Below are 20,146 nucleotides of genomic sequence, written 5' to 3'. Positions count from 1 at the left end.
TTATGAAATGGCCTCACCATTATGGAATGGCGGCAGCAGCCCCAAGCACTGCATGTGAGCCCCACTGCACTCAAAGCAGGATGCAGCATAGACTGAGAGCCCTCCTCTGTTTCCTTTCATGGAAGGATGAGAATCTCCCAGCGTCCCTCAGCGGACTTCCCCTTCCATTTTAGGACCATTCAGGCACTCGTGTCTGTCCCCAGGACTAGAGCAAGGTTTATCCTCCAGGAGTTTAAGAGATGCCTGCCTGGCTTCATTAGCAAGGACAGAAAGTATTGGACTTGGTAAAATGACCTCCTGCCTTGGAAGTAGCATCTCCAGAGACAGTAAGAGATGGGACCTTGGGGAAGTGACAACCCACCAAAGCTGTGTTGTACCTGGAGACCACTCACTGCCGGCAGTAGGTCTTCATGCTGGGACACAGGGACACCATCTACAACGCTTCTCCTTTCTCTTTTGCTCTACACACATGTGTGTACTTGTTCCCTATGCTAAGCATATTGAGGCTGACTTCAACTGAGGCGGTATCCACATATGACCAGGGACTGTTCAGCTCTGCTCCCTCACACCCACCAGTGAGGTCAAAGACATTCAGAAAGCTAGGAACAGACCAGCCTCATAGAAAACAGACAGTCCCTGAGCAACTGTGCCCAGGGCCTGAAGAGTCCTGCAGGGTCAGGGGGTGGGGGGGTGGGGGAGCGTCATGGTGACTACACCACGGGAATGTGCAGGCTACTGAAGAAGGTGGAGCCTGTCAAAAAGGAAGTTGCCTTAGGAAAGACTGGAAGGACCGAGCCTCTGCCTCTACCACTGCAGGGCAGGCAGAAGGCAGCATTTCAGGGAACTGGACCCAGACAATGGCAATGATCCCCAGCCTGGGATGTGAGAATCTGTAGACAGACTCTGTTAACCTGGATGTCTTAACAGCAGGTCTCTGTTTTCCTTAACTGTGAAATGCAAGTGACACTGGGACGTTCCTCACAGCATTTGAGAAACAAGACAGACCATATACTGAGGTATTAGGAAAATGTTTGCTCAGTGAACGCCCGGCACGCTTGCCAGGGCCGTGTCAATTCTAGCAGCAGGCAGAGAACCAGGCAGCCACTTGTCACAACCAGCATATTAAAGAGTTAAAGCTGCCAACCAGAAAATCACCTCCCTGGCACTTCACTTCAAAGCTGGAGAGTCTGGCTACCGTCCTCGGCATTGTCAACAATGAATCACCTCCAAAGCACACATGCATAAGAAGGATAAAGTTTGATACATTGTTTTGGCTTATTTTCTGTATATTTTTCTTGTTAAACCTTCCAAAGAATCCAAAGGATGTCCATAATATGTATCCATCTTTTTTTTAAGGTCAAAAGGGAAAAAAAAATCCTTGCCCTGAGATGAGATGCTAGAGAGAGAGAGAGAGAGAGAGAGAGAGAATAAAATCCACCCTCGGGCCATACTTCTTCCCAGCCTCCAGCCCTTCCCATTGCCCAAGAATTCTAAATTAACCTAACCTTTCTTTTTCTTTACACCTTTCCCCCACATATGTCTGTATCTCTAAAGAAGAAATCACTTAGGTTGGCTTTACTAACTTCTGTGTAAATGTGGGGCAGGACTGATACATTGTTCTTGCAGAGGACCTGAGTTTAGTTCCTAGCACCTGGGCTCATAACTGCCCATAAATTCCAGTTCCAGGGGATCATATGCCCTCTACTGGCCACCACAGGCACCTGCACACACTTGCAGGTACTCACACATACACACGCACAAACACATATACATACAAATAGTTAAAAATAAAATGACTACTTCTGGGACTAGCTAGATGGCTCAGCAGTTAAGAGTGCTTGCTGCTCTTCCAGAGGACCCAAGTTCAGTTCCCAACAAATACCTACATCAGATGCCTGCACCTCCAGCTGCAGGGGGTCTGACGCTCTTTTTGGGCGCACCTGCACTCACGTGCACTCGCACAGACACACACACACACACACATACACACACACACACCGATTTAAAAATAATAAAAATTTCAACTCTGTGTAAGTGAAGTATACAGTAGGCATTTTCCTGCAACTTGCTTTTCCATCTGATGGAGTTTTCAAACGTCTTTGCCGCTGGCTGCCAGGTGGTACTCTGTTTAGAAGGCTATCCGGTTTACCTTGGTACTCTCTCTGGACCTTGGCCTTGTCCCCAAAGTGACCCCTTACTCCAGGATGGGTGTACACAGATCTTATTTTGGGCCAAACTGAGAGAACCTGGAGTCGAAGGTTGTCTTGAGCACTACTGATTTTACACAGAGCAACAACGTAAAACCAGGTTGTATGGTCACCCCATTGATTCTGGGTGCTGTCTCAGGATTTCCTAATCACCCCCTACAGTGCAGGTTGATAGTTTCACATCCAAATGCTACTAGCTTCTGCATCTGCGCAGCAGACCTGAGAGAAAGCCTAAGCGATTAACTCCGCCTAGTACCCTGGAACAAAGGCAAACAAACCCTTTCAGCAGGAAGATGAGACTGCACAGCCCCAGGCCCTTCGGTTCCAGGCAATCACACTTCATCCTTACGGAAAATCTAGCTTCAAGCGACAGCGACAGTAAACAGGATGTAAACAGTTGGGTTCTTTTTCTGTGACGGGGCTGAAGGTCTATCTCCTGCTGCCTTGTTTCATCTTTATGAACCCACGTTGCTGTAGTCAGTGCAGTGACGCTCACCGAGGGCTGCCGTGGCTTGTCCAAGGTCACTTTGCATACAGGCAACAGAACCTTAAGCACTGTGACTAAGTGGATGACCATCACAGTTATTAATGAATTGGGACATCGCTACCAGATAAAGGAGGTGCTGTTAACAATGAAACCAGAGCAGGTATGAGCGACACTGATCCGGGTAAGGCATGTGACTCCCTCGAGCCAACTTTGCCTTATGTCCTTGTGATCTCTCAACCATAGCTGTTAATGACTTAGAGGGGACTGACCAGATTCAGCCCCCCCCCGCCCCAAATCTCTGGTGAGGGCACTGTGTGCAGAGATATACAGAGGTTGTCACAGGGCCCCTCACCCTGTTCTCTCTGGCACGTTCGGAACACCTGAGAGACGTGCCTGTGGCATCCCGCCATTCAGCGCAGCAGGTTGGAGTGGATCATAATATGCTTCCCTGAGATTCATAATTAAATCACAGAAACACTCTCCCGCCCACAGCCACTCCTGTGTTCTGCTGCCAGCAGCAGAGTGAATGTGCCATTTGCTGGAGCAAGCATGCCTCCAAGAGGCGGCAGCCATATATTCTTCAGGAAGAGTGCCGTAGGCTGCCCCTCCCTCCAGCAGGGAGCATGCGCACACACAGACAGAGGCATGCATGCTCTCTTGCTGTCTCACACCGAACAGCATTTGTTTTTAAGGAAATGTCTCAGACGCGGAGAAACGATTGCATAACACTACCCCTGACCCCAAAGCACATGGGTGTCTATTTTTGTCATACAAGACTGGTCCCAACCGCACTATTCATAGTCACCCGGAACCAGAAATGACAGAAAATGCCTGCCAACAGCAAATGCAGGCTGCGGTCTAGTCATGCAATATGAATGTTCTACAATGGGGGCAACGTACAGATCACGGACTCAAACTGTTGGGGGAAAGGAAAAAGCTAATAAGCAAATATTCACACTATACTTTATTTAGTGAGGTTCAACCCCGGGCAAGCTTGACGGCAAGGGTTAGGAATGAGCACTGCTTCACTCCTGTGGAGGAGGCGAGCGCACTAACTGCCAGAGGCCTCCAGCTTTGCTCAGGAGGCTGACAACACTGTATTGAAACAATACTGCATTGAGCTGGATAGTGCTTGTGGAGGAGGTGGGACAACTGACGGAGTGGCATGGCCAGCGATGTGTGCAGCTTTTGGTAAGATAGGCTCCATCTGTCAGGGAAGGTTTTTGCACTTGTGTAGAATTAAAGTCGTCTTTGGTCACCCTTCTGTTGCTTATACCAAAACAATCTCCACTCAGACTGTGTGGCCTCTAGCAAGCCATTTCATAAGCCTGATCATTTTCTGCCCTGGCACATGAGGTATAGGGTTCATTCGGGAAACACTAGATAAGAGATGCAGGAAACGGTTGAGCCAGCGCTCGGTGCACTTGCGAGAGGGCAAGTGCTTGAAGCTGTGGGCTGATTCAATACATGGCCCTCCCCTTCTGCACATGCCCTCCTGGTATTTGGGATTTTTCTCATTCATTATCTCCTCTGGGTGGGGTCAGGGAAAGTTGAAATGGCCTAGGCCACTGATCCCTTTTAGGGAGAGAGGGGAGGAACAGGTAAACTCTGCCCGGAGGACATCTAAGTGTGTCAAAGCCCAGGAAAAAAATGTCCGTACCCAATAATTCTAAACCAGGAATCTGTGCTTAAGAGACGACAAGAAAGACTGGTTTGATGTTAAGTGTATACAACTATACATTATTTATGAAACTTAAAAACTATATATATATATATATGTGTGTATGTATATGCATATACATATATATGTGTATGTATATAAATTATATCCAAAAATAGTTAAGGAAAGCAATGTTGATGAGAACTTATATTGATGTGAAAAAGCCAGCCATCAGAACAACATACCTCTCTGTATCCATGTTTTAGATAACAGATACCCAGAGCAGATAAATAGAAATGTAATCAAAATTTAAAATAGCAACATTATAGCCACTTAAGCCTTTCTTATATTTTGTCTGTATTTTTAATGTTCTTCTATGTATTACTCTAAACATGAAAGATGGATTTTCTTTTCTCCTGGGGCCTTCATCCCTGTTGTCAAGGTGACAGCCAGCTGCAATCCATCCCATTTTCAAAAGGGCATCGAGCAATGCAGTGTGTGTCTGAAGGAAGGTGACTGACGGATTGGCAAAGTGCTTCAAAAATAAGCCCCATGGGAAAAGGCCGGAGGAACAGGCGTGTGAGCTTTGGGGGAGACCGGTGATGGAGCAGCTGCCTTGGAGTATCTGACAAGTGAAAGGGATTCTTCTTGACCTATGGAGGTTCCAGAGGTCAGAACCAACATCAGAGACTTGCAGGAGAAAGGTAGCCAGCAGATCACCCATCAGGAACTCAGCACACCGCCTTGCTCGCTGACAATGGGTCGCTCCTCTAGAGGTCCCCTTGCTGACTGAGACAACTGGGGAGTGAACACGTGCCTCTTTCCTTTATCATTCTTCCCTGACCTCCAGTGAGCTCTTCAAAGGGTACAGAAACAGACCCACTTTTCGCCACTTGCCTCTCTTGGCCCAAGTCACAACGGCCTCTTCCCTTTGATGCCCTATGGCTTTCCTAACTGGTGTCTCCTTCCAAGCTTACTGCCCTGTGTCTGTCCATTCACTACAGAGAAGCTAAGGTAATGATTTTTCCTAGGACAAATTTTTTTTAATTAATATACTCAAATTGCTGTAGGGGTGGGGGGAGGGGCAGAGAGTCTTTAGGAAGTCCCAGAGATCTTGAATAAGGGATGCTCCCAGGAGTCAATGGCGGGTGACCTTAGCCGAGATGACTAGCAGTAGAGTAGGGTCATGGAACCCAAAGAGACCTCCTCCATTAACCAGGCAGGACTCCCAGTGGAAGGATAAGGGACACCAACCCACCCAAAAAAATTTGTATCCCAAATTTGTCCTGTCTAAAAGAAAGGCAGGGACAAAGCCTCTGTGTGGCTACTGTGACCCCTGGCAACCTAGGCACAGCTGGCCAGCCAGCACCCACTGCTTCTAGTCCCTTACTGAGCAGGATGTCACTGACCTCTGCATCTGTCTCAGAGTTGCCATTCTTAACACCCTCTGCTTCCTCTGCCTGGAGAAAACATCGTGGGTCTAAGTCCTACGATTTTCAGCCTGAATATCCCTCTCCTTACTTCCAAATGCTGGGTTAGATGCCTCTCTCATCTGTGCTTCCGACGCGTAAACATCTCCCACCAGAGCACTGCTTTGAATATGAACATGCCATGCATGTGGTGTGAATGTAGGTATGCATGCTCACACGTGTTGCAGGTAGACATGTGCATGCAGGTGTGAATGCTTATAGAGGCCTGAGGCTGCAACCGAGTGTCTCCGTGATCACCCTCTCTTCAGACAGGGTCTCTCCCTGGCCTTGAGCTCACCGATTTGGCTAGTGTGGCTAGCAGACTTGATCCCGCGGTTCCGTGACTCTGCCTCCCAGGTGCTGGGATTACAGACAGACTGCCCACCCAGGTGTTATAAACCTTCTAAACTCAGGTCCACGGCTTACTCGGGAATACAGCTTCATTGGCTGAGTCAGCACCCCAGCTACCAGCTACATGCTTTGCCTGCAGTCATAGCCCCTGCTACTTGGTACACGATAGGCAGGTGGAGATGTATTTTTACTGCTCAGAGCTTTTGTGGATGACGTTATTTTTCACATCCACCCTCATGCATTCACGAGCACTTTTCAATGTAGACAAATACTAGATCTCCGTGGGAAATATTCTAATGAATAGCATTTTCTAGAAACAAATCTAGACTTCCTCCAGTTCCTCTGCCCTGGGTTCATGTGCTGTGCTGTCGCTTCTGTTCTTACCAGCCAGCTCAGTAATTGTTCTTTACCAGCATCTGAATGCCCAGGAGCGGTCTTCAGTCCGTCCACAAGAAGATCGATCGGTACACTAAATAGACGGAAAAAAGATGTGTGATATCGAATTCATAAAGTGGCAGGATATAAAGAAAAAAAATAAATCAAGAAAATGCTAGCGGACACAGGACTAATAAGTAAAATATAAATCTTCTACAGTCGGCTTTCCCAAAGGCATAAGCAGTTCCTGCTAATTTGAAGAAAGTACTTCACACGAGAAAGACTTAGGGTTTCAAGGCCAGTTCCCTGGATTCGGAGTAGGAGCCGGGTAGGGAAGGCCTATGAGACACGACTCTCTATCCCTATCCCCGTCTTTCATCAGGGACTTTGGGCAAATTATGTCTTCATGAATCAGTGCTTTGCCTAAAGAAGAGAGTTGGGTAATTGAGATAGTCTCTCTTCATTTCTATTCATTCTCCTTCTTTCCTTCTTTCCTGGCAACAGAAACTGATTTTTAGCCAGGAATCTTAATGTCCCTTGAAAACATTACACTTGACCCGTCTTTGTAATCAGGTATCCAAGGAGACACGAGCAGACCTGTTGGGTGAATCTCACTGAAGCACGGTGTTACTTCAGTCTCTTCCCCACGGGTGAGCATGGAGAGGAGATGGTTTGACTATTTCCAGACTCTGAGAACGGGAAGGATCAGAGGGCCCATGGAGAATAGAGCTAACAGAGCCTGCAACCCTTGGGAACGTATGGATGCTTCATAACTAACTATGGCTGGCCTACTTCAAAGTTCCAACACTCAGGGAAACACCCTGCTATGCCATTTAATACTGAAAGGCTTCCCAGGAAAGACTCTCTCTCTGTTTTTAGGCCAAGTCAACCTCTTTCAGGACATGGTTCTGGTTTTTTCCAAAGGAACAAGACATTCCCCCTTTTTGACCCTTGAGCCCCACAGGTAAGTTCCTTGCTGGCAACGTACAGGAATTCGTGAAAACCAGAGACCCTTGGAGAAGCTGTGATAATTCATGACAATGAAAAGGGAGTCGTTTCCCAAGACATCTAAATTGTCAAGGACCATGAGGAAGACTGTTTTGATGAACCAAGGTGTGCCTGCAGCCAAACATGGAGGGTTCCTGCCAAGGACTCAAAAGACCGAGCTCCAAAGACCTCAACTCTGAGAACCCTCCTGCCCCACTCCTGATTCCCAACCTCCTAAGCTAAGACTCCTGTTATTCACTCAAATTAAACACCCACCAGACTGAATGAAATGTGCCAGCCTTCTGGTCTATACAGAGCCACCATCCCCATTGGTGCTGGTGAACACCAGCCTTCTAAAACACAGCTATCCGTGTTGCCCTCACAGGGGACATTAAATATCTTATTATGCAAATTAGGTGCTAGGGATACAGATGAAATGACCCGAACCTCATTAACACAGAGTCCATTAGTTTAGACGATGTGACCATCCTCAGTGCTGGATTTTATTTTTCTAATATCTATAAAGGAAAACAACATGCAAAATAAACGGCCAACACATAGCACCGAAGACAGAGTCGCCCACTCTGCTAATATTTACTGGGAGTCTATCATGTGCCAACGTTAGGAGAACAGAGACAGATATTATTTTGTGTGGTTCTCATTAAGAGAACTCTGTTGTTCGAGAATGTAATGTCACCTTGTTAAAACAAGCTAGAAGTCTGGAAAATTAAAATATGTACATCCGCACAACAGAATGCTCTGAGAACATCATAAAACCACTGGGGTAGATCAGTCAGTGCTGCTGTGGTGACAAGAATGAGCATGGAGAGAAAGGAGAAAGGGATTGGAACTCTCTTTGAAGTACGCCGTTCATATTAAAAACAAGAGACACGGTGGTGACACACACGATACCAGTGGATACGCTGGAGAAAGTTCGGGAGGAAAGACAGTCAATAAAACCCAACAGTCTGGGGTAAGAGGGGAACTTATTTTTCACTATAATTTTACAAGGTGGAAATGGCCTTTGGTGGTCACAGATTTCGGAACATAGGTGAAACTCCTGGGTTCACGGCTTGCATGTGAAGTGATACCATTCATTGCTACTTAAAAACATTCATCTTCTCTTGAAACGGCATGCTAAGGCGCTGTGACATGAGCCTAAGTTTTGGATGTGTTTGAAGAAGTACAACTGTAACGGTAGCTGCTCCCCATCCTGACTGGGGTTGTAGACAGGGTTCCATGGAATCCCTAGTGCTGAGACCTAAACCTGAAGTCTTCATGACTCTGCAGCCAGTGCCTTGCCTGCAGAGTTCCCTCCAGCCCACTGGAATCATCTGATCATTCCTAACAGTAACCGTGACTATACTGTCGTTACCCAGAGTAACCCTTCAGCATCTTAAAGGCATCTGTGCACTGAGCTCTCAGGTAGAAGGTTCTCGGGTCTCTTCGGTATACAGGGCACGTCCTCCCGGCTGCTCTCTCCTCGCATGAGTAATGGCAAGCTGGGGAATTGGAAACTGGCAGTTTTGTTTTCTCCGTGCTGATAAAGGGGAACAAATTATGAATTTGTCCTGAGTGTGCAGTGCACTGTTTTTAACTTGTTTTGTTGGCATTTTTTTCTCCCAGTAGCCGAAACCAGGAGGGGGGAAAAGATACTTGGTAACTTCTTTAGAGAAAATCCTAATAGATTTGTGGGCATGACTCTATTCAATCTGTTACATAAATAAACCCCAAGCAATGGCACCAATTAAAAATCTTTTTAAAGACAGCTCAACTAAAGACGACATTCTGGAAGTCCCCGAGTTGTAATAACCATAAGAGGTTCTGCATATAGGGCATTTGTTATGCCCTGGGATGCAAAGGGTTTTACAGGCAAGCAGCAGTTTGTCACAGCTCCCTGGGGCCATTATTGTCCCTATTTTACAAATGGACAGAGGTTTGACAAGATGGATGGGGCTGCTCAAAGTCAGAGGGCTAGTACGGGTAGAATTGAGATATAAGCCTAGCCCTGAAGAAGGCCAAGGCGTGCTTTGCAAGGGTACAAGGGAGAGGGCAAAGAAGGAACAATCATTCTGATCTCTTATGACTTTCAGTACACAGGCCGGCACTCTGGCCTGACATTGCTCTCCTGGTTCTCTCCTGAACAAACCTGTGTGTATTATTTTGCCTGTCTAAGATTTGTTCTGTGTTCCTTGGAGATGGCACACTGCACTCGACCATCTTGTAGGTCTGAAACTGATGCTCAGAGGCACTTCCCCGGAATAGGGAAATCAGAAGAAGGTGAATTTAAGCCACAGGGTGCACCAGGGGCACATGATGTATAATTTGCAGAGGAAAAACAAAAACAAACACAAACAAACCTGCAGACTATTAGCTGGCAGCCAGCTTCTAATGTATTTGTACATATGACCTCTAGTGGGCACTAGTGAATCTGGGGGTCAACTCTGCATCATCCCCCATTGCTGGGTGAGCAGTAAGGCACCGTTAGCACTCTCCTACTCACACACCTGAATCCTGAGACACCACTCCCTGCCACTTTGTCCTCCATACCATGGCGCTTGGCATGCATTCTCCAGGAACCTACCCCTGGATTAACTTGGTCCCCTCTCTCAACAATTGTGACACCTTCACCTGCTCACTCTTTTAAATTGTAGCCGGCTTCTCAAAACACCTCGTTGCCTTAGCTTTATTTTGCTCCACAAAATACCTCTTATCTACGTGATTTATATAGTGTTTTATTGCTCATATTCCCAGGTTAGGGTGTAAACCTCAAGCAGGCTTACAAAGGGCTTTCAGTCACATCCACTGAAGCATCTACAACACACAGTCAAGTGTTTGGAACAGAATAGGCATCTCTTTGGGGGGAAAAATGATTTAATCTACAGGCATACAGCCATAGCTGGGCACCCCACGGCACACACTGTCAGTAGCAATCAGAGGAGATGGCACGCCATCTGTCTCATACACTAGTGTCTTTCCTTCTTATCTTAAAACAGCAGTCATTTTTGACTTAAGATTAAGTGTAATTTGTGTTGCGTTTAGACTCCATGCTGCCAGAGAACAAAGAGGACACTGGATATCTTCCAAAATAGCTTACAAACTGGACTCAGTGTGTTATTTTAATATGTAGAACCTTTTTTATTTTAACACATGGATTATATACAATGTATGACTATGCTTTTCAAGTTGGGAAGCTAATTTATTGTCAGGATTTCTATGATAATAGGATACCGTCTTTGCATGTCAATAGTCAGTGCTACCTGTTGTCCCCTGGCAGGTTGCACTGTCTGGCTTCTCTTTTTATTTTGTTTTTGGGTTTTCAACATTGCAATCTTTCTCTTACGTGCTGTGGCCCAGTCTCGGCAAAAGATGGTAACCAAGAACGCTATCATAGCAAATTACCCAACACGGTCAACTTACACGAAGCGAAGGCTGGTTTGACTCAGAGTCTCTAAGACGTCAGTTTATGAACCAGTGGCTCTGCTGCTTTGGGGGCTGCGTGGGAAGAGGACACTGATGGCAGAGAGCACCCAGTGGAACAAAGCAGCACACCTCACAATGGTCAGGAAACCAACACAAAAGGAAGACAAAGAGGCAGGGGCCCCTACCTTTTCAAGGGTATGTATACCACAGTGGCTGGAAGGTCCCCTAGAAGGTCCCCTACCCCTTCAAGTCTCTGCCTCCTCTCCACTTGGCAGCACGCTGAGTACCAACAAGCAACTAAGCTCTGAGTCATTAGCTTTCAAGAGCTGAGCCCAAGTCACAGTCACCCCTATGAGCATCCTGTCAAGTTACGTACAAGTGGGTGGGAGAGCCATCAGCAAGAGGACTTGCGGTCTAGAAGAGGACCCAGCTTCAGTCCCATCACCTACACTGGGTGGCTCAGATGATCTGGGACTCCAGTTCCAGGGAATTATGCACAAACCTGCATATGCATGGTATACACAAGCTACACGCACACACACACACACACACACACACACACACACACACACACACACACAATCATTCTAAGGTATTTAGGGGCTGGAACTTTAGCATTTGTACTCTTAGAGGACATCACTTGGGCGCATTCCACACAGTTTGAATCTTAGATCAAATGTTACCTTCACAGGAAGGCCTTCATTGAGCACCAGCCCAAAGGCATCCCCCAGTCACTACCTTACTGACCATTTAAAATAACTTGGGAAGAAACAGTTTATTTTATCTTATATTTCCAGATCCCAGTTCACCCTTGAGGGAAGCCAGAGCTGGAACTCAGACAGAAGCCATGACAGTCCTTCTCCCCACTGACTCTTGGTTGTGTCAAACTGATCATACAAAACTAACCAAAACATTTAGTATGCAATTTCACTTTCTCCACACATTTACAACTACCTGAAATTACCGTGTACTTACTTTTGTCTATCTCTGTAAAGTAGAATACAAACCCATCATAAAACCCCAAACTTTGTCTTGGCCACTTGTCTCTAAAGCTAAGAGCAGTGTCTGCCCTATATCTATTCTTAGTAAGTTGAATATAAGAAAATACACTTGTGGAGTGAATGTTGGCCCATTCATCAACATAATGTAAGGAGTGTCTCTGATCTGGACACAAATCAAGCCAGGTAAGAGGCTAGGGAAAAGTGAGCTGTTTTGAATAAGGTTACCATCAGAGGTTTCTGAGGAGAGAGTAGTTAGATGACCCCCAGCGATGACAGTAAGACTGATGATGTCCATGAGGGACTCAGGCATAAGCAGGAGGGGAGGGGATGGACACTGTGAGCAGACATGCCAAAGGGAAGCCAAAGTGTGGCATCTGCACTGCTGCCTATGATGATTTGTATATGCCTGGCCCAGGGAATGGCACTATTAGAAGGTGTGGCTTTGTTGGAGAAGGCATAGCACTATAGGTGTGGGCTTTAAGACCCTCATGCTAGCTGCCTGGAAGCCAGTATTCTGCTAGCAGCCTTCAGATGAAGATGTAGAACTCTCAACTTTTCCTGTACCATGTCTGCCTGGATGCTGCCATACTCCTGCCTTGATGATAAAGGAGTGAACCTCTGAACCTCTGAGCCAGCCCCAATTAAATGTTGTCCTTATAAGACTTGCCTTGGTCATAGTGTCTGTTCACAGCAATAAAACCCTAAGACACCGCCCTTTGTTTGAATAAGACTTATCTACACCCGGTGAAACAAAGTTTCTCTCCATCCAGATGGCTACATCAGCGCTAAGAGCACCCTGTCCTCGCTTCTCTGGCCCCTTTGTTCTGGTTCTTGTTGAAGAGGGTCCAGCATTTCCGTAAGCTTTCCGCTTTATGTGGGTCTTCCCCACTCCTAGCTTCTGGAAGAAAGGGACTTCAAAAGGTAACCAGAAAGGAAGAGAACATGGGCTACTGCTTCAGTGCCTATCACTGCCCTTCTGGCTGGGAAAAGCCAACTTTACTCCTTTAAGCACAGAGGTGTTCAATCTGTAAGTGAAATCTATTGGGCCTTAGTGAAGGGCATTAATGAACACCCCAATAAATATCCTATGCTAGTAAGCTGGAAGATTCAATGAGTGTTTGCACCACCCACAGATTCAATATAATACATATCAAAATGCCAATGATATAAACAGAACAAAACAATGCTTTCAATTACATAGAACCACAAAAGACACTCCCAAGATACGCTCAAGTTTACCTTAACTGAGGTGCGAAGAGTCACTCCGAATACGGGTGGCACTATTGCACTGGTCTCAGGTCGCAGATCAAATACAGAGAAGGGAGCCGACATGAGCATTCATTGATCCCTACTCCCTTTCTAGAGACGCTGTGTGACCAGACATCTCAAGTTCTAGACACCACGATGTTCCTCACCATTAGGAACTGTACCCATGAATTATGAACCGAAACAAACCCTTTCTTAAGGGGCTTTTGCCAGGCGCTGTGTCACTGCAACAGGAAAAGCTGCTAACACAACGGGTCTTGAGCAGGAACAATTGGAGAAGCCACACTTCCAGCCTTCACATTAATGACAAAGGTACAGGAATTAAAACAGCACCGCCCGCGGTGGTCGAACAGCGGTCCTAGAACTCAGGAAGCCGAAGTATGGTGAACATGAGTTTGAAGCCAGCCTGGGTCCCAAACCCAGATCCAATTTAGACCTTATCTCAAAACCAAACAAACAAAGATTATAAGAACAAACAGTAAACAAAAGGAATAACGAGAAAGGGAATATAAAGGAACAAAACCAGATAGAATAGAGAAACAGGAAATCATGCCCACATGTGCATAAAGGGGTTTAACACAGATAATAGGGGAAGGGTACATCTACAATAAACAGGAGAGGGGGACTGGATATTCAGATGGGAAAAAACATGAAACTAGACCCTTTTCCTTTCCCTCCCTCCCTCCCTCCCTCCCTCCCTCCCTCCCTCCCTTCCTCCCTCCCTTCCTTTCTCCTCCCTCCCCCTCCCCCTCCCCCTCCCCATCTCTCTCTCTCTCTCTCCCTCTCCCTCTCCCTCCTCTCCCTCTCCCTCCTCTCCCTCTCCCTCTCCCTCCTCTCCCTCTCCCTCCTCTCCCTCTCCCTCTCCCTCCTCTCCCTCTCCCTCCTCTCCCTCTCCCTCTCCCTCCCTCTCCCTCTCCCTCTCCCTCTCCCTCTCCCTCTCCCTCTCCCTCTCCCTCTCTCCCCCTCCCCCTCCCCCTCCCCCTCCCCCTCCCCCTCCCCCTCCCCCTCCCCCTCCCCCTCCCCCTCCCCCTCCTCTCCCTCTCCCTCCTCTCCCTCTCCCCCTCCCCCTCCCCCTCCCCCTCCCCCTCCCCCTCCCCCTCCCCCTCCCCCTCCCCCTCCCCCTCCCCCTCCCTCCTCTCCCTCTCCCTCTCCCTCTCCCTCTCCCTCTCCCTCTCCCTCTTTCTCCCTCCCTCCCTCCCTCCCTCCATCCCTCCCTCCCTCCCTCCCTCCCTCCCTCCCTGCAGGGCCTCTCTACATAGCCCTGACTATCCTGGAGCTGTCTATGGAGACCAGGCTGGCCTCACACTCACAGAGGTCTCCCTGGAAACTGGAACCACCCATGCATCTAGAACACTGGTGGGTGCCAGGGTGGGCAACGGGACTCTTCCTTCCAAAATTTGGCCATGCAAACTGACAGTGCCTCCTGATTGACTGACCCAGGTGCCTACTTTGGTCTGGGCCCCGTTGAGTTCCCCTAACATCTATAGGGAAATTTTAAAAAATAAATTCCCTGTGTTTTCCCTTCTTCAGAGGCAGACATTTAAGAAGGTCACTGGCCAACCACAGAGATAACAGAACAGAAACTTCAGTGACCATAAAAAACAAGAACACACAGTGACAGATATCAGTTAGCAAGGTCACAATATACATCAGCCCCAATAACAACAACAAACAACAACAAATCAACAGATTTCCAAATAGTAGGAAAGTAGGATTTCCAGACTCACCATGTAAGAGTCTTAAAATTAAAAGTCTTATATGTTTTCTTTCTAGCTAAGATGCTAACATTATGACAAATTGTGAAAGAAATATGGTCTTGCTGTGGGGAAACCAAAGACCAGAAAATCCTCAAATGGCATCAACTTTATCTAATAATAATAACAACGACAACAACAGCAGCAGCAGCAGCAGCAACAACAACAACAACAACTAGACCCTTCCCCAGGGAGCCAGGATACAGAGGGGACATTTCAGACAGACACAAAAGAATAAGAAAAGGAAGATGGCGGGGAAGTCTTCCTTTCCTTTCCTCTCTCCTTTGCTTAACAACATTTCTCAGTACTTTGCTTATCAAAGTCATTAGAGTTTATAAGGTATGAATGTAAAGCGCTCAGAATCGCTCCTGTGCTTATGAAAACCCCAATATTAGCTTTTAATCATAATATTATTATCATCTAAATACACTCTGAGGCACAAGCCAAGTTCTATTGATGTCTATCTAGGACAAAGACAGTTTAACCAATATTTTAGTGAATTAAAAAAAAAAAAAAAACAATGCTCCATCAAAATAACAATGCAATTCATAATTAAACTCTTCTAAACCAGAATTAGAGAGTTTGTATTTCTGTCATTGTTATTGATACAGACTATCAGTATCGGAACATAAACCCCCATGTAAGAAGCCATGCTTGGTGCCATGCTTGTAATAAATCATCGTCGTCATCATCATCATCACCATCGTTGTCACCATCACCATCCTCATCATCACCATCATCAACCCTGGAGCATGCTGGTTAGACAGCCTAGCCTACCCGACAAGCTTCAGGCCCACAAGACATCCTGGCTCAAAAAATAAAAAGAGGACTGGAGAGATGGCTCAGCCACGGCCTTGTAGAGGATCCAGATTTGGTGGTTGCTCATGGCTGTCTGTTACTAGTTTAAGAGGACCTAATATCTTCTTCTGGCTTCCTCAAGCACTGTAAACACACCGTGCCCGTACACGCATTCAATAAAACACACATACGCATAAAATAAAGGCAAATCTTTCCAAAAGTTCAAGTGGACGGCACCCAAGAAGCAGCATCAAAGTTGCCCTCTGACCTCGACATGCATGCAGTCCGCACACACACACACATGCAGGCATACTCACATGTGTGCTCTTGCACACACAAACACACACACAACCCAGAACATTCGCACAGGCTGTGGGGTGGCGCAGTGAAGTGTGGGAAGAACGGGGCAAGAGCAAGGTTTGTAGTAATTCCAAGCCCCTCTGGTTGGGTAATCTTTTGCTGAATTAGTTTATTCATGTTGCATCTTCTGTCCTAGTGCTAAAACCCTGCAAATAACCTTAGACCCCTAGGTTGTTTTGCACCCCGGTCTTCTCCTTGGGCCAGAGACACAGAAGCTAAAACCAGCTCAAAGGCTCCTGATAACATTGGTAGACAGTTGCTCTATCACTACAACTATTTCAAACCAAATTTTGAAGTAGTACATTTGCCTCTGTGTTCAATCCACTCTCTGTATCTAGATGATTTTTAAGTTCTCTCTCTTCCCAGGATGACCTAGCTAAATTTCTGTCCAGGGGAGAAGACAAGCCACTGTCCTCCCAACCAGACATCCGGAGTTCAGTCTTGGTTAAAACAAGTCAGTCGTCATCTCTGTGTTTCGGTCGGGTGCAGGCAGGAGTGCACACTTCACGGGGCTGAGAAGAGACTGAACTGAGGTAGGGGCCTGACAGACTCAAAACACCATCCAGACTGGGAGTAGCCAAGATATCTTTCTTCAAAACAGAATCTCCCAACATTCCTTTCGGTCAATAACTTCATCTACATTAGCTATGAAATAGCAAACACACCCCAGGTAGAGATTTGACTCAGTGGCATCAAGCATGGGGCCACAAGGCCCTGAGTTTGATCCTCAGAAACCTGCACCACCACACATAACACTAACACATACACACACATACACACACACACACACACACACACACACACACACACACACACACACTTTATCTTGATAGCACATTAGCTAGAGGAAGAGGCAGGACCCAGATGAGCTGCTAGTTCCAAGTTCTCTAAGGTTCCAGAGCTCTGTCTAGCGACTTAAAATGAGCCTATGTGTCTCTCCCAGAGAGACAGCCATGTGGCTGGCTACTCTTCCTCTGTTTGCTTCTAAAACCGATCTATCCAAGGAAGCATAGGATTGTGGTTAGGGCGTGACGTGACCAAGCCACCTTCAGTGTCCCTAGTTGGATTCTCATCATGCACCAAGAAATCTTCAATGTTGAAGGAGTCCTAACAGGACCTAATGTGTTACCAACATGTCTCCTATGTTAACCCAAGATGACTATCCTTATAGTGGGGGCTTGACTCTCTTTACATGTATTACAAGATGTACCCCAGCCCTGAGCCTGCCCTGCAGAGGCATTTAAGGTGATCAAGGAGGCCTGTGGGCACCCCTCTCACAGTAGTCAGTGAGAAGCCTGCATCCTGGAGCAACTGTACCCACAGCCTGCACCTGGGAGCTCTGGGTGAATTCCTTAGTACCAGACAACAAGTCACCCAAGAAGCACGGGGTCTCCCATTGCAGCCACCAGGCTTTTAAAAATAGGATGCGAGAAACTATTTTCTGTGTCATGACTTCAGGGATGTTAACTGTTGGAAGTGCTTTCCCCCTTCTCCTTGGGTGACAACTCTGTGAGAGCACAGGGGACCAGGGCTCCACTGCCTTTGCATCCTAAGCACCAATTACACAAACTGCCCAAGAATCAATCGTCGATTCGATACACAAGTGGACTTCATTTTTTTCAATATCTACTGATGTCTAAAACTTTCAAACTAGGAATGGGCTTCCTGGCACTCAAAGAGGCCGAAGTCAGTCTGGGAGACCACTGAGCCCTTATCTAACTCTTTTTCAAATTGATTATTTAAGAAATCTTTTATACACACACACACACACACACACACATACACATATGTATGTATGTATGTATATATATATATATATATAATCAAGAATAACTGAAAACCAACAATATAACACACACCACCAAGGAGGTTTATGAAACTTAGCCCAATCTCAGGTGTAATGTATCCCATAATGCTTGCCTTGCTGTGCCCTGTGAGGAATGCTAACCTAACAGCTAATGCTTGCCCTCATGACAATGGAAGATCTGCTCTATTTCCCTGCTTAAAAACTAGAGTAAAAGCACAACTAACAAACTCAATGTACTTCTGAGAGGGTTACATGGTTAGTACAGGTACCACACTCACAATAGTGCCTGGCTCACAGTGGCCTCTTAAGGAATGTTAAATATCAGTACTTTCTATTATCAGTCACGGTCCTAGCTAACACACAAGTATCTCAAATTAAATAAAAGCTCACTTGGTAATAGCACCTACAGAAGTAGTCAACGGAGTAAGATGCACACACAACCCACCTCCTGGACAGAGAAACTTGCCCTCGGACCTTGAGATGCCTTCTAGAAGCCATGGCCAAATTCACAACATAACAGTACTGCCTGCAAATTATTTACTGGAATGTCCCTTTAAAACAGAAATAGATCTCTACCAAACCCTAAAGTGTGTGCCAGAGAGAACTAAGCCGACAGCCTCACTAACATCTTCCTTAAGAACAAAACAATCCAGTGAAAACCAGAGAGCAATTTTTACCTTCTCTTCGGGCCAGATGGCGTGGTTCTAGGTCTGTAAGATCTAGGCTACTTTCGTGTGCTGAGAGCCCATGAGTCCGCGGGAGCTTCAGATGATACTGCTTCAGTTAAAAATAATCGCCGAGAAACAAAAAGCAGAAGTATTTGCAAAATTGCTTCATTCACACCACCCCACCATGGGGCTTTTCCTGTTTCTCAGATTACTAATCTTTCAGCTCAGCAATTCCCCAGTGGGTGCCCTGATGACCGCCTGTCCTCAGGATCCCGGGCAAGGCAGTGTGCTCCCGTCAAGCGTGTGTGGGAAACATACTATGCTTCCCACAAGAAAACACGTAACATCCACTCACATTCAAGAGCGCCAGGTCATCTTCCAGGCCTTCCTTAGAAAATTAATCTAGTTTTGTTTACTCCATGGTTGCAAGCTCACACAACCATACTAGGGCACCCTGGCCAGACATTCCGTCCCTTCTATGTGAATTCCAAAAGAGCAGAGATGGCCGGGGACTAAGAAAGGTTTTCCTGATGTTTTGAAAAATAATGGTTTTCTTTACCAAAGGAAGCAGGGGTGGGGCATCAAGTCTAGGAAAACAGATCAGAGGCAAGCCAGTCAATATCCTAGCATGGAGGAAGGGGATCAAGAGGCCCCAAACCCAACTAAAGAGCTATTGGTGTCTGACAGACAATGATTTCTGAGGAAGGAGGTATTGGTTTTCCTCAAGGGTGTGGCTCATGTTAGATCAACTGCACTCCAGTGGATGGCCTCGTGCCCCTGGGTATATGGGCCCCACAAATTGACTCAGTGGATGATTTTTTTTAAAAGGGCACACGTTGGAAGGGTATGGGAAGTTGAAGTGTCAATCTGGGAGGAGCTAATTCTCAAAGGATAAGAATATAGTATTAATAAAACAGATTATAGGGACTCTCCTTAGAGCAGTGGGACAGGAGTCAATGCTGTTAATCACTGCTAGTTAATATTAAGCACTATTAATTCTACTGTGTATGGAGACTTCTGCCTATAATCTCAGCACACCAGGAGAGACAAGAGATGGAGGAGGCAGAGGAGGCAGAGGCAGGGGAGGCAGAAGCAGAGAGGCAGAGAGGCAGAGAGGCAGAGAGGCAGAGAGGCAGAGAGGCAGAGAGGCAGAGAGGCAGAGAGGCAGAGAGGCAGAGAGAGGCAGCGGCAGAGGCAGGACTAGGAATGTGGAACTGGCCTGGGCTGAACAGTGAGTTCTAAGCCAGCATGGGTTTAGTAGAGCCCCAACAAACAACAAAAAGAAGTGTTAGTTCTTTATTGAGCTTTTTAAAGTGCTAACTGCAAACACACTTTTATTGCATTTCATGAGTGATTAAAACTGACAAGGGCAAGCCACTTGACAAGTCCTTCCGGGTATCCTTGAGTGTGGGACTGTCAGTTGGGCAGTCCCTTTCCTACTGACTGGCTGCATGGCCCTGGTAGCCCAGATAGTAATGGACATGTTATAATCCCACTGAAGAAAGTCCAGCAACTAGGAAACACATCTATATA

The 20,146-nt window shown here is 46.5% G+C and overlaps 1 protein-coding gene across 4 annotated transcripts in view; it reads right to left on the bottom strand.

The window, feature by feature from the left end:
* Positions 1 to 20,146, bottom strand: part of Tmcc3 (transmembrane and coiled-coil domain family 3) — a 269,948-nt gene that overhangs the window by 204,951 nt on the left and 44,851 nt on the right. For 2 of the 4 annotated variants that reach the window (XM_021174097.3, XM_021174098.3), the window contains one exon: positions 6,559 to 6,643. The exons of 1 other annotated variant lie outside the window; for it this stretch is intronic. The gene's annotated coding sequence lies outside the window, so the exon portion shown is untranslated. Of the gene's footprint in view, positions 1 to 6,558; positions 6,644 to 18,622; positions 18,752 to 20,146 lie in introns of those variants that run through there. One more of the 4 variants, XM_029482300.2, reaches the window with a different exon arrangement.

Source organism: Mus caroli, unplaced genomic scaffold (assembly GCF_978045245.1).
Source record: "Mus caroli unplaced genomic scaffold, Mus_caroli_1 scaffold_9, whole genome shotgun sequence".
In the NCBI taxonomy this organism is placed as follows: domain Eukaryota; kingdom Metazoa; phylum Chordata; class Mammalia; order Rodentia; family Muridae; genus Mus; species Mus caroli.
The sequence above is the reverse complement of the archived record's forward strand: the minus strand, read 5'-3'. Positions and strand labels throughout refer to the sequence as shown.